At 38.5% G+C, this 27,868-nt stretch overlaps 1 protein-coding gene across 2 annotated transcripts in view; it reads right to left on the bottom strand.

The window, feature by feature from the left end:
* Positions 1–27,868, bottom strand: part of LOC144246076 (uncharacterized) — a 183,418-nt gene that overhangs the window by 103,590 nt on the left and 51,960 nt on the right. For both annotated transcript variants that reach the window (XM_085574560.1, XM_085574559.1), the window contains exon 2: positions 93–26,336. The gene's annotated coding sequence lies outside the window, so the exon portion shown is untranslated. The remainder of the gene's footprint in view (positions 1–92; positions 26,337–27,868) is intronic.

The following is a 27,868-nucleotide window of genomic DNA, read 5'->3' as shown; positions in this document are numbered from 1 at the left end:
AAAAATTCCAATATCCAACTTAAATCTCCCCTGGTGCAATTTGAAGCCCTTTCCCCTTGTTCTGTTACCTGGGAAAGGAGACCAACCCTTACCTTGCTAAGGCCACATTTCAGGTAGTTGGGGAGTGACAGGGTCCCTGCTGAGCTTCCTTTCCTCCAGGCTAAGGAATCCCAGCTGCCCCAGCTGCTCCTTCAGATTTGTGTTCCATCTTTCTAAGGAAATAACATTTATCTGGTTTGTATGTCTTAGTTGCACCTCCCCTCAGTAACTTGTGAATTGTGTTGTTTGCTTAAGCCACCTCTACACGTTAGAGGTATAGAGGATGTAAAGTCCTCCAAACATCACAGAAGAACACAGCCAGGTGGAGAAGAGACACAAGTCTGTGTCCCCACAGCAGGGACTGACAAGAGCTCAGGTGTCATTGGGACACCAAAGCAGTCTCTGTTTGACTCTAAGGTGCTCTCAAGAGTACTCCAGCCACAGCAAAGATATCCAACAAGGCAAAATCAAACAGAGCACCATGGAAAACCAAGCCACATATTTTTTTGCTATGCTTTAAGTGTAGCTGTTTTCCCCAGAAAGTCCTTTGAAGCCTTAGAGCTGGCAGTCCTCCTGCCAGGTAAACCTAGTGAAATACCTTGCAAATTATATAGGTCATAATAATTATTTTCTCTAGTTGGTTGTTCCAGAGCTGGAATTGAAATCAAATGCACACATTTCAAAATTTCACATTAAGCAAACCTAATCTATACTTATTTACACAAAACATTATGTCTTCTATAAACATAGTTGCAGTAATTATTTCTATTAAGAAGATATCTTCACAGCCAGAAAGACTAGAAATAACTTAGTTTCTGTTCAAAACTTTCTAGTATCTAAAAAATAGATTCATGACCCTAAAGTAAAAAAAATTAAAAGCAGAAATACATAAATAGAAAGCCTTACCATTTCAGAGATTAGTTTAAATGACATTACACTAAAATCTGTAAGTCTCTCAGAACTTCAGCAGTGCTTCAGCTGTGCAATAGTGATTGCATTTTAAAGTACTATACTTTTTCCAAAATACAGCTTAAGCAAGAAATTTGACATGAAAACACAAGTTTATAGAATCTTACCTGGACCTATTAAGGGCAAGCAATAGAAAAGAACAGCTAGCTATTTTTTCTCTTACTACTTTGTATGGAATTATGCAAGAACAATTTCCCTAGATTATCATAATTAAGCAATAGAGATTGTACTTTTGTTTCAGCAATAAATATTTTCACATTTCCATTTGCACCACTAAGTAGCTCAAGAAATATTTACATTCCTTGCACTAGGCCATGTAAGAGCTGTAATGAGAGTAAGACAAATTGCTGGGATCACTTTTTAGAGCAATAAAACCTGAAAATATTATAAAATAAAAAGCACAGCTTCCTAGTGGCACCCACAAAAATCTGAACTAGAACTTTGAAATGACAGTATGGGTTTTGGGTACCTAATTTACACCATTTTAATGAGACGTGAACTGTCAGTTTTACATTTTACATATGCACACTTACTAAATAGCTATCTCAGCTCTATGCATCCAAAAAATTATTCATAAAAAACAATATATATATTGGAACTGTCAATAATCCTGACCCTATGTTGTGCATTACCTGTACATAATACTGTAATGTAGAAAACATGAAATCTTTCTGATATATTTATTTCACCAATATAAAAATAAAAATATAAAAATAAAAATATATCACATACAAAAATTGCCAACCTTCCTGCTTTTAACAATTTTCAGTTTTAATTTTTCGCTCAAATAGATGATGGTTTCGTGTGCTCTTTTAACTGCCTATTCTAAGCTGTGATTTTTTTTTTGTTGTTATTGTTGAAATCATTAGCTTAATGTAAGGACTGGAGCATAGGTATTCCCCTTGCCAGATCAATCCTTTCCACCTGATTTGCAAAGGCATATGTTCTAATAATTATGTTTTTCCTCCTGAAAATATATTTTCTCACTTAGCAACAGTCTATTATTATTATTATTACTATTTAATATCCTTCAAAAAGGCAATTGAGTTATTTATGGTCTCTTATATTTCCAATTTCCCTTTTTTTCTTCACTGTTCACCTTAGAAACTGGCAGAAAGTGTTACTTCTTTTTACTCAAATGGTCAAGTAAAATATGCAGATGTCCAAGAGAAACAGCTGATAATAAAATTGGGCACTAATCATTATTTACAGAAAATCTATGCCTATTCCACAACAAAATTAATACCAAAATAGCAGAGGCTTTTTCTTGACTTACAGATCCAGGTCTTTTGAGCCAACCCCTTGCCAAGATCTTCCCTTTCTCATTTCTTTTTCTCAAGACCACACTGTAAGATCTTTGTCCCCATGTCCCTCTTGTGCTTAGCTGTCTCCCTGTCTCATACACTGCTAGTTTGAAATAAATTCCTCATCTCTGCATTTTTTACAAAATCTTCAAAGAAAATGCAACTGAATGGTCAGACTCATGGTCCAAATTTCTGTGTGGGTAATAGTTTCCTGTCATTTACCAAAATAACATTTAACTTTTCCTTGATTTACTTTAATAAAAGCTGGTTTTCAAAATATTGTTCAATACATCTGCATCCTCTCTCTTCCTCCCCTAATATTAATTTTATCCTTTGCCTTCATAGAAAAGGAAATACCAATTTCCCTTGTGGTGTGATAAGAAAGACAGCAAATATTTCCACATTATACAAATGAAATATGGATCTAATTACATGTTATAAGTATATTTTTTACATCCGGGCAATTTTACCTCAGCCCAAATTGGTTTTGTGGCTGTCCAAACCTGCCTCAGTGCTTCTCACCCAATTTGCTTTCAACCACCCAGGATGGGCATCTTTCACTGAGCCCCTGAGGAATTCTGCTGTTGCCAAAAATTCTGCTGACTGAGACAGGTCTTACTCATTTTGTTCTAATGGAAAATTCATCTCTGTCACAGGAGTATCCTGGAATCAGTCTGTGCCAGGAACTCACATCAACATCAATGGGAGTTTCGTGTGCATTGTGCAGGTAGGGAATAATCACCATTATTTATTAAACACTAATGGAGTCCCAGGCCCAGATCATTAAAAGTTACAGCTGAGATGCAGTCTGTGTAAGATTGGTGATTCTTAAGGAGTGGTGGTATTTTCTTTTATTCTGTTTCTTTGCTGTGATTCCACAACATTTATCATGAGAAGTGGGTAGTTTTTTGCTTCAACAATTAGTCTAAGTGTGAACTACTGCAAATATTTTGATAACCAGCTAGAAAAAGTGTATCATACTGATTCTTCTAGAAGATGACCTGCAATAAAGGCAGGGTCTAGTTAGTCCTGTATGGATCTCTGTAGAGGTTTGATAGTGATCAAAATGTATAATTTGTCCTGTAATTTGCAAATGTCTCATATTTACCTCTCCTAGGATTATGCTGTGTTCTGAGCAATACACCAAAGTCTTCAAAGATAATCAGGATAAATGAGAGCCAACATTTATTTTATTACTTGCATAAAATTTGCCTTGTGCAAACCATGATTTTTTTATTTTTGCTGTTTCCTTTCATTTAAAAACCAAACAAGTATCTGAAGCTCCTGATTTATTCTATGTTTTCTGTCTTTACTTTACTTGCTTTTGTGATCACAGAACTGGACTAAGGCGAAGGCAGCAGCTCATGGAATTATTTCAGTAACTGTTTAGTCCAGAAATTAGTCTCCCGATGCACCAAGCTGTTGCACTCTTGGCACATTGCATTGCATTGCATTGCAGCCAGATCTACTTTTTCTTGTTCTGTTATTAATGAGAAAAAACAGACCTAAAGCGTCATTTTGTGCTATTGATCACATTTTGCCCCACAAATCACTCCTCGTGCACAATCCTTCAGCTGCCTCCTGTGAGGAATTCAGCAAGTACAGAGTGAATTTCTAATCAGCTGCGACTGTTCAGCACTAGGGCTGGCAATTATGCTCCCAGCGCCTGTATCTGCGAGTGTTATACATTTGTATTTGCTTCTTGCTGAGATCACACAGTTGGGAAAGCAATCATGCTCCATTACTCCTGGGTTTGACTCTTGGCCCATATGGCTGCTTGCGGACAGTCTTTCAGTGCTTTGCTTCATTTATAGCTAACATGGTTAATGACTCTTTGCTTTCTGCAAGTCCTGAGCTGCTGAAATTTGCAGCTGCTCTTTGTTAGTAGGGAAAGCTTTCCCCTCTCTCACACTGCAGATTTCTGTTCTACCTAATGACAAATGGACAAGCACTCTTTTTTGGGATGTGAGGAAAGGAAAGATGAAGCAAGTGGTTGCCCTTTTACTACCAGGAATTTTATCTGGGAATAGATTATATGAGAGTTTTCAGTCTGGCTCCAGGGAGTACCACTGTCCTAGGATCGCTTTACTTAAGGTCACAAATGATTTATCACCAGCTGCTGATTCAAGTTAAATTACAGTACTCCTGCTGATGGATCTTTCTGCTGCCTTCAGTACAGTAGATCTTGGAACTTTGTGGAACTGTTTGAAGCAATTGCTTAGATTATGAAGCACCATCCCCGATCGGTATCGTTCAGAATTGATGGTGTATTATCAGGTTGTAACTTGGCAATTCTGGATCAAGTTCTGCCTCACTGGTCACATTGCTCCTCAGAATATAATATCCTATAATCCTTTCTCTTTTTATTTGCTACAAATGTGTATGGAATTCTCTAGCGGCACAATATTAATTTTTACTGTAACACAACATATAGATGTATTTGTCTTTTACAGTTTAGCTTCTTGCTGCAGTTTGGACCAGATCTGTTTGTTTTACCAAAGCATGATCTTGGATAGTCACGAATAGTGTGAAACCAAACTGAGATAAAATATAATTGCTTTTGGCAAACCCTCTCTGTCTACTAGGTGGTTCTTTGTAGGCAATTGAACCTATCTATGCATATCTAAAGTATGCATCTGGAGCTGGTCAGAAAATTTTCATTAAATGAAGTCTCATCAAAATATGCTGCTTTGTCAGAGGCAAAAATTTTGCAGACAACGTGTCTGTTTACGTGAAGCTTTAATCAGGGAGGTATTTAAGATTCAAGGCTATTGGTCATTTCTGAAGGCAAAAACAGAGAAAGCATGCAGTCTGTTTGAAAATCCAAGATTTTTCATCTCAAACCAATTATTTCTGAAAAACATTCAGGAGGTTCTGGTTGTGTTCCCATGCCAACTGAAGACAATGCTGACACCACAGAAGCTGCCATGAAGCAATTACCACCCTCTTAAAGGGATACTCACAAAAGCTGTACCTGCATTATCCCTTCAGCTGCATAGAGCACCACATGTAGGTTTTGGTGAGTTCAGAAGCTGAAGGACTGGGGTGGCATGGGGCTCTGTAATTGGAAAGTTTTCTCCCTTGGAAAAAAAACTCCTAGTCAAAGAAAAAATAGCTAATAATTTCCAGAAATTAATACATGGGAGAAAATTAGGTGGTCAATCAACATGTACCATTACTTAAACATTTTAAACATGTTTTTGATATTTCAGGAGGTTTTAACTCTTTCACTAAAGTTTTAAACATTGATATAAGCTTTACAGTGTGAGAAACGTGCATATACAATGATTAATCTCTCAAAATCTCAACAAACTACAATATGCCATCCTTTAGCATTTACTCTTATAGGTTTTTCTGTTTCTTAATCCTATGTGTAAGCCCAGCTGAATTCTGTCAAAGAGAAGTACTAGACATTTGTTTCCAAGAGAGAGGTGTAGCCAGGGCTCATTTACCCAAGCTCTGGACAAATGGACTGGTTTTGCTGTCCTCCACAGAGCTCAGCTTGGAGCTCCAAGGCCACATCATGCCCACCCCAGTCCTGCAGCCCCAAGCAGGGACCTGGTAAATCCACGTGCTGGGGCCAGGCGCTGCCGGGCGCTGGGGCTGCACGGCTCTGCAGCGCTTTGGGAGCAGCAGCTCCACATCCACAACACTGCACATCTGTTTCAATGGACCTCCCAGACCTTCAGGTCAGGTGCTCACCTCCAAGCAGAGGAGAATGTCTGCTCCTCATTCCTTTAGAAAGGGCAGGGAGTGCTCTTAGCAAGACTTCTTGAAGACCAGTCAGAGAACTGGAGACCTGTGCAGCAGACAGAGGTGGAGGCAGTCACAGTTTGAATGGCAGAGCCATTCCAGGCCTCCCCAGGCTGTGCACACCCTTCACACAGGGATCTACAGATGGCCCTTCCACCCTCACGCTGGCTTGGCTCCCCGTAGGCAGCTGAGGTGCTCTCCCTGTGGGACAGAAGGGCAGGAAAATCCAATAAGCCCCATCCTGCTTCTTCCGTAGGTTGGGTAGAAAGCATGTAGGTGATCGCTTTATTGTAAATGGCTCAGTAACGAGGATATCCATATATCATATGAAATTATGTAAATAATTGGCATTTAGGGTGTGCCACACAAAGCACAGCAACAGGCTGCTTGGAGAAACATCTCTCAATTATTTGGTAAAGCAAATATTGCTGAGGCATAGAAAAATACTTTACATGCATGCCACACTCACACCCCTGTTGATGGCCACCAAACGCATAGTTCTGCTTTGCATTAGCCACAGTCAACTGGATCAACCGGTTCTTACAAGCTGGAAAAACATTGTCAATGTTATAACAAGGTGCATTAACACCAGCAGTCTTCACTGATCTCCAGTTATTCTCATTACTCAGCCCCTAATCTTGAAAGGATAAGGGACATGAAAAACAAACTAAAACAATTTGCAATCAATATTTAAATAAAACAATCACAAAATTAATAAGAACATTAAATTATTGCAGTTATTGCACATTAAAGTATCTATTTTACAATAATTTAAGTTAAAAAAAATCCACAAGCCTTATAGCCATATTGGGTCTATTCTAAATACTGGATTATTATACTAGCCTTAGTAATAGTCCAGAATATTCTGGAAATTAAAAGTTCTCTTCCCCTGCAACATTTATATATCATTTTGTACCAGGTTAAGTGTGCACTTTCTGTTGTTAAAAAAAAAAAAGTTGAAATCTAAATTAATGATACAGCAAGCATTTACTGGATTTTAAGGTTTTTTCATACATGTATATAGAAATAAACAAAAATCATTTTGATTCTATTAAATTAACAGCAGCCTGATATGAGATGAATCAACAGGCAGAATCCTTTTTATTGGAGATAATTTCTTACCCATCAAGTGCAAATTGGCTGTAGTAGATATATTTTCCCTATATACAAATCTTACTCTTACCACATGATGGGAGTAAATCCATTAGTATCAGGATACATGGGGTTAATCCTGCAACACAGCTGCACAAGTGGAATTATTCAAGTGGAAACTTGCACACCTTTGTTGTTGCTAGCTGTTGTGCTGCAGCAGCAAAGCACGTGTCTGATACCTGACATTACGCCATCTTCCAAAACAGTCTGATTTTTAGTATTGGTGGATTTCAATGGCTATTCTGATTCCAAACCATCAGTTACCCAGTTTGTGCACAGAGCTGTAAGCATTTTCTAACATGTCAGAGGGGGCGATTAATTGGTAATGGATCCTTGGGACTTGCAAGACAGCTCTGGTGCCAAACATACACATATCAAATATTGACACCCTCGCTTTTCATACCAAGGGTGGTGAGGCATTAGGACTGGTTGTTCAGAGAAACTGTGGGTGTCCCACCCAAGGAGATTGGATGGGACTTTGAGCAACCTGGTCTAGTGAAAGGTGCCCCTACCATGGCAGGAACTGTAGGATTTTTAAAGTCCTTTCTGTAGTAAGCACTGGAAGGAAAAAAACCTTGCAAAATATCTTCTTGATTAGCTCACTGGAAGAAACAGTCTGTCACTCTTTGGACATTTTCTTTCCTTTTATTTTCTCAACCCCTTCTAATTCATATCTTTCTGTTTCAGACTGTGCGACGGCTCTCTTGCTCACTAAGTCTAGCATGATAACACAGTTCAACACTGCTATTAAGAGCACTGAATTAACTGCTACAGAAAAAGAATATATTTTTCTTTTACATTAAATGGTCCCTTCTGCCCTCTGTCTTCACTATTTGTTGCCTTGCTCTAGTTTTAAACTCTGTTGTATTTTTATTATTGCATTGCCTAAAACATTTCAGGGACAGAAATATTGCCAGTTCTAATGCTTCATCATTGCAAAGTTTCCTATTGAAATACACAGACAGAATTTTTCACAGGAATTTAACATTGACAGTATCTTTGGAATCAGAATTTGAAAAATTAATAATCCTAGATATGGGCATGAAGTGATCAAATCTGCTTTTTGTCTTTTGTCTTGCATCTTGATATTCCAGTTAGGCTCTGCCAATAATGACTCAACTTGCTTATTTATACAAATGACTTCTTATAGTTTCTCAAAGCCATTTACAAAGGCATCAGGTATTATCATGGTCTCTGCAGATGTGGAAAAGGGCTGACTTTGTTGCAAAGTGCCCTGAGTATGAGATACCAGCACTACTTCCAGTCCAATACTTTAACAACTTTTGATCTTGATTTGTAAAAGTCCTTCCCAGGATTTGCGTATGTCAAGAAAAACAGAAATCAGTGACACTCTCCCTAATCTGAGAAGAACATAACCAGTGAGTTTGGGGGGGCTAGATGGGCATAGTAATTTTCCCAAAACAGGATCTGTTCAAATGCTCAGTGGAAATAAAGTCCTCATAGGATGTGTGAAATGATTAAAAACCCCATGTACAATTAAGACTTACATTATAACCATAGCTGTTCCTCTGAATAAAATTAACTTTCAAACATGAGAGTTTACAAATCTTTGAGAAAAATTCTGGAAGCAAACTAATTAAATTCCTAGTCAAACTTTTCCTGCTGAAATTTGTTTCAGGTTGCAAAATTACTTGCTATATGAAACATGTGCCAGCCTTTTTTACTGCATGTCATTTATATTCACATAAATTTGCTTCTGACAGTTGGATGTTTCAGGACCCCAGCTGTACATGAGAGAAAGGTTGGGTGCAGTGTAGCAGTCTGATGAGCCCCTGATGGATGGATTAATAGACTGTGGATCTGTGAGTGCTCTAGCAGAGACCAAGGACCTACTGCCATCACCACCCAAAAGCACTGAGGGGAAATACTGATTTGTGACCCAGCTTACCTGGGTTTGTAACTTGACCTGCCTTGTGGGTACCCAGGGCAGAATGGTCCTTTGGGAAGTCACCACGTGTCTGGCCTGAAAACCAGCAGCCCTGCAGCACTGGCAGAGACAGTACAGCATTAACAGCTTCTTTCTCAGAGATTAGGGCCATGGAAGATCACTTGACCTGAACTCCTGGGACTTCCAGCCTGTAATTAGCCTGATTTGCTGCCTTAACCTTTCTCCCTGCATATTCCCATCTAGTGAGCCTAATTAAAGCTCCTGAACATAGGAAGTTTCAGACTGGCCTGAAATGCCTACTGCAGCTTGCCTGTACCTATCCAGCCCTACAAACACTGGAGTAGGAGAAGACAGATGGAAAGATGGTCCTCCTATCTCAGCAGGGCTAGAAGCAGATTGTCCTCCCTCCAGCCCACCTAAACATGACAGAATGAAGGTAAAAGCACAGCAGGAATGAGATCTACAACAAAGCAACACAGTTGCCAAAAGGCGCAGTAAATGGGATTGTAGTGGATCATTTAGTTGCATTTTTCTTGATATCCACTCACTCAAAGTGGGACATGTTCTGTCCATTTTCTGTAAGTGTGTGCTCAAGTGAACGAAGACAGTGACTGTTTCCATCTGCCACTGTGGGCCTGTATGGCTCATCCAACAGAACAGGTTAAGCACCACTGTCCTACACAAAAGGCAAGGGAAGAACCCATCTGACAAGCCATTTTCTGTACTCTTCTCAGCAGTGTCTAGTAAAAACAATTATAGGAGAAGCATAAGACCTGAAACTAAGCAGCACTCATTCTCTTCTCCCAGATACTTTCTCCTTTGGAACCTTGACTTAAAGCCCAAAGCAGCGTAGGGCAGACACCACTTTAGGAAGGTTCTAGTAATAGCACCAACAGCTCAGAAATGAATAGCATATGCCTGTCTGGATCAGGCTAGCCAAACAGCTTTGAACATTGCACTTCATGACCCTTGACACAAGACAGGTTGATTTATTACACTGTTAGCCCTCCTGACAACAGGCACTTGGGCTTGGCATTGTCTGGTCATTTTTCAAGCTCTTTGCACATTACTGGCACCTATATTCTCTAACATATTACATCAGACAGCTCAGCTACAGAATACTAAAAGCCCCTCTCTCCTGCATCAGTCTTTTTCCCCTCTCTCTGTTTTCCCAGGTAGTGGATGAATATATGAACCTAATGCAAGACAGGAGGTTAATATTTGTATCAGAAGAAAGAATAAATATGCATGATGTAAGTAAGGTCAAAAGGATGGAGCAGAGGGTGTTACAATAATGCATTTGCCATGATTCTTATTAAGTGATATCCAATTACCCACAAGAGATGTCCCTCGATCCAGAAAGTGCGGTCCCATAAAAGGCCCTGCCTTTTGTGTGCCAGAGAATAATCCAAGACAGAGGACAATCCAGTAACAGATTTTTGAGTAAAAGTGACAATATCCTCTACATTTCAAAGGGTTAAAAACTGTTATAGTTCTATAGTAGTAAGGAACTATGTTTCTTCAATGGCCACAGCCAGAGCTCCAGGTTTGTGGACTCTAAGGACAAAAAGGCTTACTTCTACAGCAAGGATGAATAGCTTTAAAGCTCTTCAACTAGGCACAGCTTCCAAATGTGGTTTCAGTATTCATCATGCAGCATGTGTTACATCACGTGCAGGGCTGGCATGGTAACTGCTGAAGAATATCTACACAGTGAGGAAATAAGTCACTTGCAGCTGTTAAAACAACCATTATTGGACCATCCTCCAAGGATGACCAGAACAACTGCACACCACTATAGAGTCAGTCCTTCTGTACCCAGTGTAATGAACCAGCCCAGACATCATTTGTTGTCCTCAGTCTCATGTAAACATTTCAGCAGCCACCTGACCAAACACTGCCATCAACTGAAATTCTGCCTAATGTTTGTTACAATAAAAGAAAGAAACCTTAGGGTAGTCCTGGGAAGGCATGCAGCTCCGTTTAGGGAGTCACTGCCAGATATATTCTATAATATCAGGGTGAATTTCAGCATCCCTATAAGACTGAAAAAGAAAAAATGACCACCATGGGTCTAACAGTATCAAGATTAGATAGGGAATTGCATAGAAACAAAGAAGTCCAATGAAGGTAAAAAAATTAAGCAGCTAAAGGACAAAATGCATGTAAATGGCAAAGGGGACTGTTTTAAGACCTCACTGTGAAGGCACATTAGAAAGCAAAAAGATTGATAAATACTTTTTCCCTCAATCCCACATATACTGTCACAGAGGGACAGTGAGAAGACAGCCTGCTGAAAATTGAATCTTTCTGTCAATAAGGAAATAAGGAGAATGGGAAATATGCAACTGTTAAAGGCATAAAGAGTATGTTTTTCCCAACACAGTATCCTTGCCAATGGTCACTCAGTCATCTCTGAAGTGTCAGGGCAATGTAAAAGAAGACAAGACCATAACAGACTACTTAAATGAATTATTTGTATTGCTGTTCATTATAGAAAAGTTTTCCATCCTTCAGCTCTTCTCTGTAGGGTGAATATGCTAAAAAAACACACTTCAAGGCTAAGGGTCAGCAAAGGGAGGTGTAGAAGAGCCAGCCCAGACTATACTCATTTACACCTTCTTCAAAATCTGGGTACTGAGCTGTAATTTGAAATCTGCATTAGCTTTGGCACTGAAACATGATGTTAATTTTTTTCAGAGATCTCAGAGGAAGTGGAAACTACACATACAAATTTTCATGATAGGTAAAGTGGTTACACCAAGCAGAAAGTACAGAATTAGGACACATGTTCAAATGCAACAGGTAATGTCTAATTGATTTTTGTACTAGGAGTAATTTCTCACAAACCAGTTAAAGTTGTCTGAAGGAGCAATGAGCAGATGAAGCAAGATTATACAAAAGGGCCTGAAGACACCCATTTGCATAGTCTCTTAAAGAAACTAAACTGCCACACACCTTACATATACAAATTATTCTTTAAATGACAGGGGGAAATAATCAAGAATAAAAGGAAGGTCACAGTGCAGGAATTTCAGTAAGGCAGTCTCCCAGAGAGCTACAATGGAGCCTGCCTTGCTCAATATATTTGTAAATGACCTGTGTAAGATCACTGATAGTGACAAATCTTCAGGATGAGATAGGTTCACTAACCCTATAGCAGAGGGTTTTAAAAGGTCTCCAATCTTCAGCAAATGGGTTGTCAGCTGAACTGCAACACTGACAACTGCAAAATCATCATCATCATGGGAAAACCAGCAGTAATATGTTAAAGGTCTACATATTAACTACTGTTGCTTAAGAACATGGCATAACAATGGCCTATCTGAGCCAGATCCACCTTGCACAAAATTCTGCCTGACTGAGACCAATAGCAAAAGTTTAGAAAGAGGCATGGAAAGGAAGGTAATGGTCCACTATAATGGCCCACCATACTCTCCTATTTCCTGACACTGTAATGCCTAAAACTCCTGAACCAGTAATATTCCTTCTGTTATTTAATAGCCATTGATCAATTTTTCTGTCATGAATTTCTTTAATTATTTCTTTAATCCATGTAAATTTGTGGCATTTGTACTATGCTGTAGCAACAAGTTCCTCAGTGAAATATTGCATTTTATAAAAAGAAAGTAGGACAGTTCTCTGACAGCTCAGTGGCCTGGAGTAATCAAATGAAGAAGCTGCTATTAAAAAGGGAATTAATTGGAAAGGTGTAGCAAGAAAAACTGGAAACATCATAAAGCCATGGTGTTGATAAGTGGTGCACTCCTGTTTTGATGACTGGACCCTTGGGATGTACTGGTCATCCCAAGAAAGAAAAGTTAGAGTATGTAAAAGAGTGTAGGGCAACAGAAAGATTACCATATGTGAAGTCTTACATAGGATGATGTTTTAAATAATATACTTCAGCTTGTAAAAAGAGATGAGGAAGAAACGATAGAAATAAATCAGAGCAGTTTGAAAAGGAAAAATTCAAATGTAGGAGTGAGAAATATCTCTCTAGTTTCCATAATTCTTCACTTTTGACTTCTAAATAGCATCCACAGAGATTAGATTTTTTTAGATTTTTCAAGAAGAGCTAGAATAACTGGAGAACAAAGCTGCAAGTAGCTGCCATTGACATTTCAGGTTTTACTTCAGGAATGTGGAAAAGGGGAAAGAAATTCTAGCTGTTTCTGCTATTCCAGAGAGCTCACAGTGAGACATCTTCTGTGGCCTTAACCATGTTTGAGACAGGAAACTCTGGTCTTTAAATCCTTACTTCCCTCTTGACCAGGGAGGCTGGACCACTGTGGTCCCTTCCAACCTGATCCTCTCTGTGACTCTGTTAAGCCAGCGCAATCAGCATTTTCTATGCAACAGCTTCTTTCAAAGAATTTGTACAGAGCTCAGCTCTGCAACAGGATATTTACTGCCCTGGTTTTCTAAAGGACACCCTTTTCATCCTTTGGGAAGAGAAAAGGACTTGGGAAGTCAGAAAAGGAAATACCCATATGGAACTATACTATGAAATAAAGACTTTCTGAAACATCCCTGTAATCCATCTGTCCTCTACACAGACAATGTAGTATTCAGAGAAGAATTAGCTAAAGAATACTGTACATTACTGTGATGTATCAAGGGAAATGTTTATATATTTAAATATTTTTTTCAGTGTAAACTTAGTATTAGAGGTGTGTTTCTGAATCATTGCCATACCAAAAGCACAAAGAACTTGTATAGAAAGCAAGGACTTTTTCTTCCCCTTGCTAATGCAATTTGCAAATGCATTTAAAATCACTCTATTAGACTGCAATATGGTCATTAAAATATGTGGGGTAACATTTGATATGCATGAGATCAGGATGTGACTTGAAGAAGAGGAGTATGATGTGAATTTTGTGTATAATTACTGATGTGTATCATGTGTGTGATGTATGATTGTGGCACTAAGAATCCAGTGTATGCTCTTTCTCTTCCCCAAAAGCTATTTGATAGCATTAACACAATGATGGCTGCTTACTCCAGTCTTGTGATGCTTGTGTTCAACAAATAATTTGACTTTTTATTAACCACAGCTAATTGGCTGGTCCTTTTCATGTTTGTAAAGCTTAGATTTTCCCCATGTATCTATTGCAAGCTACAATCTTCCTCTTTTTTTTACTCTTAACTTGATGCTACTTGAGAACGGAAAGAAAATAAATCTACTGCAGAAGAGCCATAAATGGCAGATTCGAATGCATTTTGTCATTGAACAAGATCTTCATGTGCTGATATCATAGCAAAGCAAGTAAGAAGAATACAAAGAGAATTCCTAATGACCAATTTCCATTAGCTAAGTCTTTAAACTCTCTGTACATGTCTAAAGCACATCCTTAAACTGTGGTGACTCAGCACACCTCCAAACCCTTCAGTGTACTACTTCATCCTGACGGTCTGTGTTACAAAAAGATGAGGATGATCACCATTGCTCTGCATGTCCTGACAGAAACACAGGTGTCTAAGCTGGAAGTAATCTGTGGTCCACCAAGAAAAGATCAACAAATCCAAAACTGCAGGATACACAGGAAAGCATATCCACCACGTGTTAGAGAGACATGGAGATAACTCTCTGAAGTTATTTCTAACGATAATCTAATGTAACAATAGTTATGAAAATAAATAGCAAAGAATCAAGACTTTGGAAACCTGGAATGTCTAAATTCTGTCAGATAAGTGGCCTACAAGAAAGATGGAGAGAGACTTTTTACAAGGGCATGTAGGGACAGAACAAGGGGAATTGCTTCAAATTGAAAAAGAGTAGGTATAAATTAGATATTGGAACAAAATTCTTTACTCGGAGGCTGGTGAGATATTGGAACAGGCTGCCCAGAGAAGCTGTGGCTGCCCCATCTCTGGAAGTGTTCAAGGCCAGACTGGATGTGTCTATGAACAGCCTGGTCTAGTGAAAGGTGTCCCTGCCCATGGCAGAGTGGTTGGAACTTAAGATCCCTTCAACACAAACCATTCTGTAATTCTCTTCTAGTAATGTATGATTATGGTACTCAGCATTTGAAGAGATATTGCTGTAAAGTATTGCTGTACTAAATTATATCAGATGTTTTAAGAACTGACCCATAGAGTTATCATTTCCTTATGAAATTTTAAGTGAATTCTTTACGTTATATAGCAATCTCTGCCTATCTCACCCCTAGCCAATCTTTACAAAGTAATTATTAGTTATATTTGTCCTACCTGTCATGGAAAATATTAGTCAAATTACAATGGTCAGAAATGGTATCAAGACAGTATTCCATTAAGTCACAAAGAAATGGATAGAAAAGTAATCATAACTGGAATGGAGTCAACTATTTTTTCAAAATGGCTCCAATGTTCTTGTTTTTGAGCAAAGTAATCATCTAACATATATGGATTCTAGTATCACATGGGAAATTGTTCTTCAAATTGACCTACATATGCATGGATGGTTGCGAAGTCTGTAATGTTGGTTAACACAGTGATTTTACTTCATCTGCATTTTCTTCAGGTTCATTTGAAAGGGATGCTACCAAGCCAAAAAGAAAGAGATGACAGAATTTTAAAGTGTAAATGTATTTAGTGAGACAGATACTATTTATTACCTTCATTAATGGCTTTTAGAGGAAAAAAGGAGAACAGTGATCACCAAATTTGCTGATTAAACAAAGGTAAATCACCATGGAAGCAGAAGAGGACAAGGAGTGATGGATGACTCTGCAATAGTAAAAAAGAATACCAGAATGTAAAAGAATAATAATTTTTGCCATTAGCCCATGAACTGGATATAGGAAAGAAAAGGAAGGTAGTGATATACTGACTGTCCACAGAAGTATGAAGCATCAGCTGATGATGCATCTCCATCATCTACAATCTACAGGCAGATTTTGCCTAGGCCTGATCTCCACCTTCCCTCTTGTCCTGCCAGCTGCAAACCCACTGCAGCAGCCCAGTGCAAGTGCATGGAGAGACCCCACAGGTACAGCACTGTGTTACTTGGCACTCTTCAGAGACAGAAAGAGATATGGGATATGAATTCTTGCATCTGAGCTAAAACTGAAACCAAGGTTTCACTCCCTCGGTGAGTCCTACTTCTGTAAGGCTACTGGCCATAGAGGATGAGGAGGGCAAAGTGTCTGGAAAACATCTTTATAGGTCTCAGGCATCTGTTTTCAGGCAAGGACTATGATGTGTTGATAGCAGCATGACCTGAAGAGGTGATGAGCGCATCAGCCCCATGTTTTGATGTGTTTTGCCTTTCACATTATCTTGGATGCTCCATGACATGAATGTCCAGAAGCAGTGTCTGTGCTGAGCAGTGCCTGGGGCAGGACACCCTCCCAGCACCTGCCTCACTGGGACTGTGGTATGGGCATCCAATTAATCAACAGGAGTCACTGAATCCAGGAAAAACCATCGCTTCAAGCTCAAGTTATCAATGGCAGACCTCAGCTGGCATTACACATAGTCAGAGGACTCTCTCTGCCATATGCTCCACAGCACCTATAATATCCAATTTATACCAGTCTACAGAATAACCTCCTCATTACCACAGATAACAGAGATTGATCATATTGTTCAAAGGATATCAAACAGGTTTTGAACTTATTAAGAAGTTGAAAACAATGAGCACAGCAGAATTTGAGACACCTGTTGTTGGGATATTTCATGTTTCTAATGTATTGCATAGCTTTCCTTACCAAAGGTTGCAGACCTTATTTATTCCTGGTTTTACAATGTTCCAGAAGAGAAAACATATACTTTGTCATATAGGATGATTTTTATTTCATTGATGAACTGATAGCTGAGTTGTAGCTTTTAATATCAAAATAATTTTAGAAATCCATAATTTCTAGTTTATCTGAAATAGGAAATATAGAGCTCATTTTTCATTTGCTAATCTAACTCTGTTGTTGTCATTGCATAGAAAAGGCATGTGTTCAAAACAAGAAGTGAGCATCCATTAAAAGCCTCTGCAAAGGAGATGTAAAAAGTGCAGATTGCTATAAACCACAGAGATTACTTTTCAAGAGGAAACTTCTTGTTCAAGCCTTTGCTTTCAACCACAGTTTTTCAAAAGGAATGGGATTCCTCCAGAGCTAAAGAGCCCTTCTAACCAAAAATGTGTGCAGGGACAGTCTTCAGAGACAAAGATGCATAAAACCCAAATGATTATGTTTCAAACTCTCTTAGAAAGACACATGTACACAGGGTATGGTGAATATACATACACAGGGTATATGAATCCTCACAGGGATTCATCTCTGATAAGTATGGTTTGGTAATAAAAATAATGGACCTCTATGACAGTTTGCCTGATCATTTTGCACACATATTGAGTGAGGAGTGAAAAGAAAGCTCCCATCTAAGTAACTGGTTTTGAAGCAATATTCCAGCACATGTAAATCTTATGTATTATACATATAATACATATTTTTCCCTCTTTTGACAAGTCTGCATTTTTTTTTCCCGACTGAACATGAACAAACTTGGAAGATTTTTCAGAAATCTTTCATTTCAATAAAAAAGTTCTTCACCTTAGGATGCACTGTATGTTCTTGTGGCCCAGAACATTCCCTCCTAAAAGGCCAGTGGACACTTATATACCACAAGTTCCATGGAGTCTTACATTTAAGTCCCTGCCAGAACATCAGACCATCCCTAACTGAACTATTTTGAATATCTAATATGTAGTTACTCACTGAAAACAAGCAGGACTGACAAGAAAAGTTCACAGGCACGTTCCTCTGTGGAACTATTCTAATTATCTCACAGTGAAATGGAAAACACAGACTAATTTTTAAATGTGCATTTTATTCCATTTCACCATCAGTGATATAGCAGATGACTAGAATGGGCTAGATTTTTAACCAGACAAAGAGTAGCCATCTTTACTGATGAGATGCCAGTCTTAGGTAGGGGAATTTTTACTCAGTTTTGAAATATACTATTTACTTTGACAGTCAGTTTTAGATGTCACTCAAAATCCTAGGATTGGGAGTGGTAGTGGAATTTTAATTCATTTTGGAGCTATGTCACAGCTATCCTTACTAGAGAAAATGAAAGTCAGAATCAAGTTTTGGTTTAGAAACAGAGGTCTGCTTAACTTTAGGTTTTAGAAGGCAGAATGTCTTTCACTGACACCATTTAGCCTGTTTTTAAACTATTATAGGGTTTCACTGAAACCATTTTACCATCATAACCTTACATTGTAATGGCTTCATAATGGCACTGTCAAAAAGGTCCTTATAGACTTGCTCTGAAATAGTTTTCCTATAATAACTTCATATCTCTGACTTCATTGTAATGATTTCATCGTGAGGTCATGGACTAGCAATGAATCCCTTTTGCCATTGAAATCTTAGAGCTCCTCATTACAGCCTCAGTCACCACAGCATTGTGATGGGGCTCCACTGGATAACAATGAAACTGTTTCCTTGTGATGCATGAGGCTCAAATAATATTACCACCCTAATGATATAGTCAGTGGTTAGGAAAGAATGAGCCACCCCCTTGCTCTTTTCAGTGTTTCAGTTTGGTGTTTGATGCCAGGGGCTGAAGGTGTGTGGTTCGGCTCCTGAACTGCCACCCCTTCTCTCATAATTATGAATGGTGGCTACACACCCTGCAAGAATAGTCATTTCTAAAGGGGAAAAAAAATCACTAAAATAACCTTTCTACTGCTTCTGGGCCCCAATTCAGCAAACACTTAAGTTCATTCCTCTTTAGCAACAGGTCTAAGTATGTGATTAATTTTAAACCTGGATCCAAATCTCCTTAACTCCAGCATGATCTAAATACATGGGCAGGTGCTTTCTTGTGTCACATCAGACTTGTGAACGTTGTCTGAAGCACTGAGCTCATGTTCTCACATACTCAAACTAGATGCTGCAAGAAAAATCCTGAAAAGTGATGCAAGCTCTGAGCTCCTGCCAGGGTCAGGGGAACCATCAAGCTCTACAGATGTGGATTTACAGGGAGTGCCCTGTGCCAGCCTCAGCTATCTCATCTAATCCACAGTTCTCCAATTCCACAGCTCTCCACTTCCACAGAAACTTGTACCTACTCTGTTTATTCAGCTTTCTTTGATAGAACAAATACTCCTGATAAAAATTATACTCCCTCTACCCTCTTAGCACAGGCTATCTTCTGCCAGAATCCTAAAATCCTTGCTGTCATTTTCCCTCCTGGAGGACTTCTAAAAGTATGTTCTCCACAGACTTGCATTTTAGGCTACTGAAACCTTGAATTACAACTGTTCTGCAATCGTCCCATCACAAGTTCCACACTGACTGATGTTCCTTGTGCTGTCACTGCTGTTGCTCTAAAATCCTCCCACCTTCGCATCACGTGCTGATGCAGACTTAGAAGATGAGAAAAACCAGTTCCCAAGTCAAAATACAAGCTATCCATGTTATTTTCTACCTCACAGAATGTGAAAGGAATCTAGAGATGCTGCTGCACATGAAAGCTCCTTAGTGCTAAGAAGAAAAACTGGAAAAATATAATGGTCTAAATATCTCAGCTTCTCTAAAACAGATGACAGGGAAGCCAGGCAATGAAGGCTAGCATAGGCTCAGCCATTCTTGCCATTGCCTCCTTCACTTTGAAACAGGTGGTATTATTAAAGGAACCTGTAATGGTAAATATAGGCTAGATTTTTTTCTTTTATTGCTGCAGCTATCTCAAATGCTATTTTTCTAGGTTTATGCGTAGATATATAAATATCTCCAGAATAACTCTGTAAACCCATGCATGCTTTTACAACTTGCATCTACCAAGAAACTGATAGTCTGTAAAAAACAGGTGAATAGTGAATTCTTTTAGTTAGTTGAAAACTGAAAAATAAAATGGACTGAAATGAACTGGCTATTTTTCAATTATTAACCAGGGCAGGAAGCAAATATTGTGTCATTCAACACAAAAGGTACTTCTGAAATCAAAATAAAATGTTTGTTTTCAGACACCTGCTAAACAATTCCAAAATTTATTGATGGACAATCTTTAAAAACCCTATGTTCATATCCTCCATTTATTCACACAATGTCTCAGCAATCACTGGATGAGAAAGACTTGTTTTGGTACCTTCTACCACCTCTAAAGAAAATGTTGTCTACCCAGTCTCACTACATCATTCAGGTTTTCCCTACTTCAGTGTCAATTTTTTTCCATTTTTTTTTACTTCAAACTTTTTCCCAACACACTTAAAAAAAAACCAAAACAAAAACAAAACCAAAAACACCAACCAGATGGAATGGATGTCTTACCAAATACCCTTTTTTGCCTTTGGCAATCTGCAAACTACCTGAAAAAAAAACTTAAATTCATTTACCAAAGACAGTGATTCACCAGGATGAAAGAAGAAGCAAGCAAACTAATATTTCTCTTGTGGTTTACTATGAACTACTGGCCCACTTATAAAAAGATTATTTTTAATAAATTGCCTCTAAATCCATAAAATAAACAAAGTTTCTTTGCATGAGCTCTAGTCAATTAATTTGAAAATAATCCCATAAAGATTTTATTTACAGCTCAGCACTTTCCTCAGAAAAACATACACACTGATGCAGACAAATGACTTATTGTTACAAAGGTGTAGCTGCACATTTTTAATTTAATAGAGTCTTTATATGGACTCTATATTTATCCTCTATCCTAATATTCAATAACAATAGTCAATATTCAATTTTCATCATCACCATGTGAAAACGGTCTTCCTGGGCCAGCCATCTACTTAATATAAGTTCTTATCAAATCCTGTTACCTTTGGCTGCATAGATTTAAATACATATAACTTAAATATTTTCCAGTGTAATTTAGAGTTTATGGCACATATATACAGATCAAAATGGGTATTACAGAAAATGCTGTCAGAAACCCCTAGAGAATCAGATAAATGAAATTTGAAGTCCACAATCCTTCTGATCTAAGTGAATAGCACTCTCTCTTTTAACTGTAAGCAGTTGTATTGACTCAAGTGTTAGCATTCTTCACCTCCACCATTTTTATGGTTCAAAATATTTTTAAATAACAAAAAAAATATATCCCCAGCTGAAAATAAAAAGCTTAGAAAACTATGGGTCAAAATAATGCAAGATGCCCAAAATCTGGAAGAGGTAACATGTTCAAAAAGGAGGACTACAGATTCTGGAATACTTCCAAATGTAGATAGAATAAAAAGCACTGCTAGACAACCACATCACCCCAAGATTATTACACAAATGACCTCATGGATAAAGTATCTGTAGTGAGACTTCATACCTGCCTTTCTATACACTCCCTGGTGTTAGGTAAATTTTTGTGGGGAGCAGAGGGGTAGAGAGGAGAAAACACCTCTAGGCCAGATTATGGGAACAACCAGATAAAGAAGAGTTAGATAAGCAAGACATGTTTAAGTAAGCTGCATTTTTGCTGCAGGTTTAGGAAATTCCAGTGCCTTCCTAGGTGTGTCTGCAGGGAGTATTATTGTGTGTAATTTTGCTTGAGTGTTTGCTACCTCTGAGCAAAGCAGGCAAGACTTATGAGCATCTCCAGGTTACTAATTTCTCAGCCAGCAGCCACTGGAAAGTGCCCCTTCATACCACCAAGCACTGCTCTGAAAAAGCACATTCCTGAAATAGAAAATATTTGAGATGGTGTCAGTAGCTGACATTATAGTCCAGGAGGAAATATAAACCAAAGTTCTGCTTCAATTTGAGCCAAGCTACCAGTGAATCCAATATAAAGAACCCAATATAAACAGGCATATCAAATATGTTTTAGCAGCCTAGAAGCACAAACTTCTCAGATTTTCTGGGACAGCATGTATCTTAAATCATGTAGTGCTTTAAAAAATCTCAACTAAATAGACTTACTAGAGATTTATAATGCATGTTAGAGTTGTTTGGTTTGTTTTGGTTTTTTTTGCTTGCACTTTGTAATGTTTTTAAAACACAGAATAAAGAAATAACTGTTTTCTTAAGTATGAAACCAAATATACTTTATGCTATTCCTCCCTTCTGCCCATGTATATGTACTTCAACACACTAAATTTAATCCTATGCTGTACAATTGAATGGAGTCAAAAGGCATACCATAATGAATTAGAAGCAGGTATATGCACATACATGCACAGTCATCTGTAATTCTGCACCTCTTATGAAGAAAAGCATCACAGTGAGGAACAGACACTGCAAACTTAACCCTCCCTGACTACCTTAAAGCTTAAATAATGAATTTACTTGACAAAATTCACATCTAAGCAGCTCCAGTTCTAGTAGATTCTTACTTTCCACAATGCTCAACTATTCCTTTTTTTTTCATCACTCATTTCAGCATCCACTGGGTTGAGATGTAGTGGACATAAGAAGAGGTTGTAGGGAAAAATATGCTGTGTATGCAATAATAAAAATATGATGTATCTTATCTTTTCCACCCCAACTAATCCTTAAGCTTCCCTTTATAGACACTCAGTGCCTACCTCTACTCTGCTCAAAAAGCTGGCTCAATGTGTCCCTGCTGGGTGGCCAGACATGGTGCTATCTCACATATCTGAGAACAAGCTATTTGAGGCATACACTCCTTTCTCCTATTTTAGGAAGAAAAAAAAATGGAGGGAAAAATCTAGTCAGGCTGAAATTGCAGATCAGGTCCCTTAACTATGTACACCACTCAGAATGCAAATTGCTGCTAGTAAAAGAGTGATTACCAAAAAACCCACCCTGCCACAATATCTTTAGACTAAATATACATATTACACAGAGTTGCCAAATCTCCAGTGACATGTGGCCTTTGCAATTTCTGTGATTCCTGGAAGGCAAGTGTTAATTACAGTATGTGGACAAAAACTAATGACTTGTTTTGGAGCTAATGTCCCATTCAAAAAGGATTACTGTTGTTATCATCCACATCAGGCAATTAATGGCATCCATAATGCTTAAAAATTAACAGTGGCAGCATAGCTGAGTGACTATTTTGAAAAACTGGTCATTCCTTGGAGATTAATGAGCAATTTTCTGTCAGAGAACAGGATGCACTCTGGTAGAAAACTGACAAAAGAGGCACCATCCTCAGGGGATTATTTTTAACAATCCATTTTGCTGCGCATATTTAAAAGGAAATTTGGTAGATATCACTGCCATTCCAGAAGTATATTCTCATTTATTTTTCCCCTTAAACATTATAAGCCAATATTTGAAAAGTTACACTGAACTGGATATCTAGAATCTAAAATGAATAATTACAGGGGAAGAACCAACAAGGTGTAAACACTGCATAAGGATTTTTTTCCCCCAATTACTTTCATTTAGGTTTGTTAGACAAATAGGTATCAGCATTGTAAGCAATTAGGTTTCACTTTAATCAGTCACAATCAATTAATGTGAACTGTTCCCCTATTTTTGCTTAATTGTGTCTAAGCAGGTACTCTATTTTAAAGCAAAAACTTTCAGAAGACTGTGTTTAATAAATTTAATTAGAACTATAAGGAGTGTGGTTCTCACTAGAAAGTTGAAGTGTGGTTGTGTGGTTTTTAAACATATATCCATATATTCTTTTGTAAAATATTGCCCTACTTTAAAACTTCCTTTCTTTTTTTCTTTTCTTTATTATTTTTTTTTTAACCCAAAACTTAGCCAAGACTCTAGTTTGTTTCCCCACTTACCAGTTTGGTCATTGACTTATACCTGCACATACTAAGACTGATCAGGTGTGCAGTACCCAATATAAACTTAGCACAAAGTATAGAAGAGGCCAGCAGCTCCCAGCTATTCACACTGACACCTCACATGAAAAACTGGCTGTGACCCACAGCTTTGGGCTAGCAGTTCAGGTCCAGGTCTGAGTTTCCTTTTTTTCCCTGAGGATTGCTGATGCTCCTACCTTACTTTTCTCACAGAGCCTCAGCAACTTCATCATTTATAGCTCTCCAGTCCACTTCTAATGAAATTATACATCACCACCAAGGGCATCCTCTCTGGGCCTGGAAGAGACTGGCATTTATAATCCGTTTATGGGTAGGAGGGAAAAAGTTTCATAGTGAAAATATTGCTGATTGATTTGTTTTGCATGTAAGTCTTGACAAACTAAGCTCCTCTTTCAGAGGCTGCAGAATTGTCACAACTGTCTATGATGTCCTGTCTGTGAGCTCAGATTACAGAGAAACAGTAGAACTTGCTTCTAAAGAAAGGCAAGCAAAGGTGAAAAAGGTAAAACAAAGAAATCAGGAGGCATTGATTCCCTCAGATAAAATTCTGCAGTGGTCTAGGCTTTCCTGAGAAACAGCCGGCAGGTGGAAAAAAAAAAAAAAGGGAAAGCATAAGGGAACTAGGCAAGTTTTAACAAAGATATTCAGGGCCACCTGGGTAAATGACTTTCCTTTTCAAGGACCTTTCTGAAAACTAGCAGGTTTTTTTTCTCATTCAGGATTCACAGATTGCAGTTCCTAAAAGTAACCCAGTGAAGGGTCCCTGACAGTGTGTTTCTGAACACTCTCCCTTCACCCTTAATGCTGGCTGCTGTGGCTTTACCTGCAAGGCTTGGCAGTGGTCCACAGCTTTGTCCCTATGTTCTGGTGGCTGCTCTCCCAGCATATGGTCTATTCAATTTTCCCCCAGCTGTTACTCAGCCAGGGAGACCATGCTCTCTCCCAGATACAGACCTTTGTTCAGAAACAGGGAATCAATTTTCTCTTTATTAAAGGGGCACAAGGAGCAGAAGGGAAGTGAGCAGGAATTCACATAAACCTCAAGCATCCTAAGCCATGTGCTGATACAGGGGCTTGCTGTCACTGAATAGTCAGTCAAACCTTCAGAGGGCAATTCAGGCTCTGGTGTGGAGCACTGTTTAGGAGTATGTGGCAACCAACCTCCTTACCTCCCTGCTATTTTCCCAACTCATTTATCCTTCACAGTCTACTTGTTGGAGCCTCAGTGACTCTCTGGAGCTTAGATTCCTTATGGATTAAATTGCATGGTGCCTATGCCAAAATGTATGTTCCTGGTAGGACTTTAAGGGAGCTTCTTTGTCTTTCAGTAGCTGTCAAGGTCAAATGAACAGAAATAAAGAATTGCCTCACCTCTCCTTGAATTGTAGGGATGTGATTTCACTAACAAGTTAAGGGTAATGCCATGCAGAAGTAGTGCTGCAAACTTATCTGACTTGACTTACTAATTTCTTTAAGTATTCTGCAAATAAGGATCTATAGGTTAAAACATGTTAGACCATTTGACATGTAGAAAGGTACACTGAAGGACTGACATTGGTCCACACCTCAGAAAGCTAATGAAATAAAACTACAAGGAAGAAAAGATGGGGCTTGAGTTGAAGAAGGAGAAAAGGCTGGTGCAGCAGGGACATCAGATCAGTTCTGTAGTAAAGGTGATTTTTACAAACTTCATTAAGAAATCAGTTATCTACTTGAAAGAGAGATATTTCATGGCTTCCTTACTTGGCAGCTGGCCACCAAATGACCAAGACTAGTAGCTACTGGAGTCACTGGAACCTTTATTCAACCAAGAAGCTTATTATTTGCTTTCAGTTTCTTCTAAATAAATTTTCACATGAATAGGGTGCTGAACTAAAGAAGAGAAATTTCAAGCAACAGGACTCTCAGCCACATGCCAGAAAACAAAAGGATCTAAAGTATGAAAAAATCAAGAGGCATTTTCATTTATCACAGTTTCCATGATTTTTAATTGTCTGGGACAGCGTTGTGAGTATAACAGCATAAGAGATTGTTCAGATAATGGATTTATGGACAGAAAAATGCAAAGGAAATGGATTGCAAGCTTCACAACAAGTTCAGATGTAGCTGGAGTAAACTTTTACTTTCAATCTTAAATTTTTCACATGTGTAAATCTGCCTTGGGTTGTACATGACAGAGGTTGGATGAGACTCAAAGGGAAAGGCCCTAGTATCTCCCTGCAAGTCCATCTGAGGTGACCCAGCATATAACAGCAAAATAGTTTTTCTAGATCTTATTATATTGATTACTACCTGGGAAATATTCCCACTCTTGCTGTTGCTTCAGTAACAGTCACAGACACAAAGACAGTGGCAGTCATTTACCAGTTTTTGACTTCAACTCTGCTGCTTCTTTCTTCCATAGATTCATCTCCTGTAGGTCCTCAGTATCCTGCTCAGCATAACTTCCAGGTCATCAGGTCATGTTGGGTCTGTTTCTTTTTCCTTCCTCCTTTTGCTATGGGATTCACCAATGCTGATGCCAGAATTTCATCTGAAAGAGAGAGCAACTTCAAAGTTTGTGGATGAGGGCTCATGGAACACCAAGGAGAGTGCAAAATCTCGGTGGATGCTCAGTTGCCAGACTTGCCCATTGCTGTGGTTTTCAGAATTTACACCAACCACTGTTTCTTTTGTTCTGAACTAAACTGAAGCCCTTTCCTTCAGCATGCCCATACATTTTTGTGCTCTCACTAAATAGATGGATTAGCATAACACTGAGCTTTGATTTGATAGCACTCAGAGATAAAACAAGAATATGTGGAAAAGAGAGCAGAACACTGAAGTGACAGTGAATTAGACAGTAACTGTAGACTTGAGTATATTCACTGAACAGACACTTAGCTCTAGATTTCATTATTACAAGACAGCAAGACTACAAGAGCAGTGACCAGTAGAAAGTCAGTGGGGAGGAAAGAAATCTTCTCCTTGGAGTGGCAGATTAATTTGTGCTGCAAGAGCCATGTCAGGGTCATGATTCAATAGATACAGGGTTGCTAATAAAGAGCATGCTGGCCTTTCCAGAGGTATCTTGTAGCCCATAGCAGAATGCACAATGAAAAATTTTGCCCAGACCCTTACTTTGTGAATTAGGAATCATAGCCTCCTGTACAAAATAGTCCTGAGGACAACTCAAAACATTTTGCTATGAAATATTATGTGAAAGTAAATGGCATAAATTTCTTTAATTAAAAAGTATTTTCTTTCTCCCTGTCTTCCCTGTCATTCTTTTTTTATTTCCCTCCTCTGCCTCATTTGCTGCTTATCTCCTTCTGGATTTCTACTTGAGAACTCAGCTTCCAACTCAGCTTTCTAAATTAGATGGCATAGATAAGATACTTCAAGATGTGCTTATGTGTGCCTAGCACTCAGACCAAATTTGTCGTTCCTTCAGAGGTGGAAATATTAATTCACATCCTTTGCCAATGAATATCACCATGACTGACTTAACAGTGTTCTGGCCAGCAATCACCAACCTCAAACAGATTTTTTTTTTTTTCTTTGTATATTTCTGGTCTGAGGCATATTCTGCTGGTCAGATATGAGACAGAGTAACTGAAATGAGGATTTAAATGGTAACCATACATAAACACATATGCATGTAGTCTCTGGTGCAGGAGGAAGGGAAAAGGTGAGAAATTCTCAGATATAAAATAGAATTGGGGAAACAAAATGAGTTTCACTCACATTTCACTTCTAAGTAGATAGGCTAGAACTATTCTTAAAGCACAGTACAGACTTTATCATGTAGCTGCATCTGAGCAAGTGTCAATTTTCAGTGGACAGACAGGCAAGGATTTAAGGGGATGTGAATAATAGGGTGGGATTCCGGGTAAACCTCAGATAAGATTGTGGATTTCACCTCCTATGAAGGCATATCCAGAGGAACCACTGGTATTTCTCCCCTCCTGTATTTTGGTATGGCTCCATTCCTTTTCACATGCAATTAAATCTAACTACCGACTTACTAGTGGACCAAGACTGTGGAAATTTCAATGAAATTAGTCAAGACTCCAGTAATTCCAC

The sequence above is a fragment of the Lonchura striata genome, chromosome 3, assembly GCF_050655825.1.
Source record: "Lonchura striata isolate lonStrDom1 chromosome 3, ASM5065582v1, whole genome shotgun sequence".
NCBI classification, from domain to species: domain Eukaryota; kingdom Metazoa; phylum Chordata; class Aves; order Passeriformes; family Estrildidae; genus Lonchura; species Lonchura striata.
Note: the sequence above shows the minus strand (reverse complement) of the source record. Positions and strands in the feature narration are given on the sequence as shown.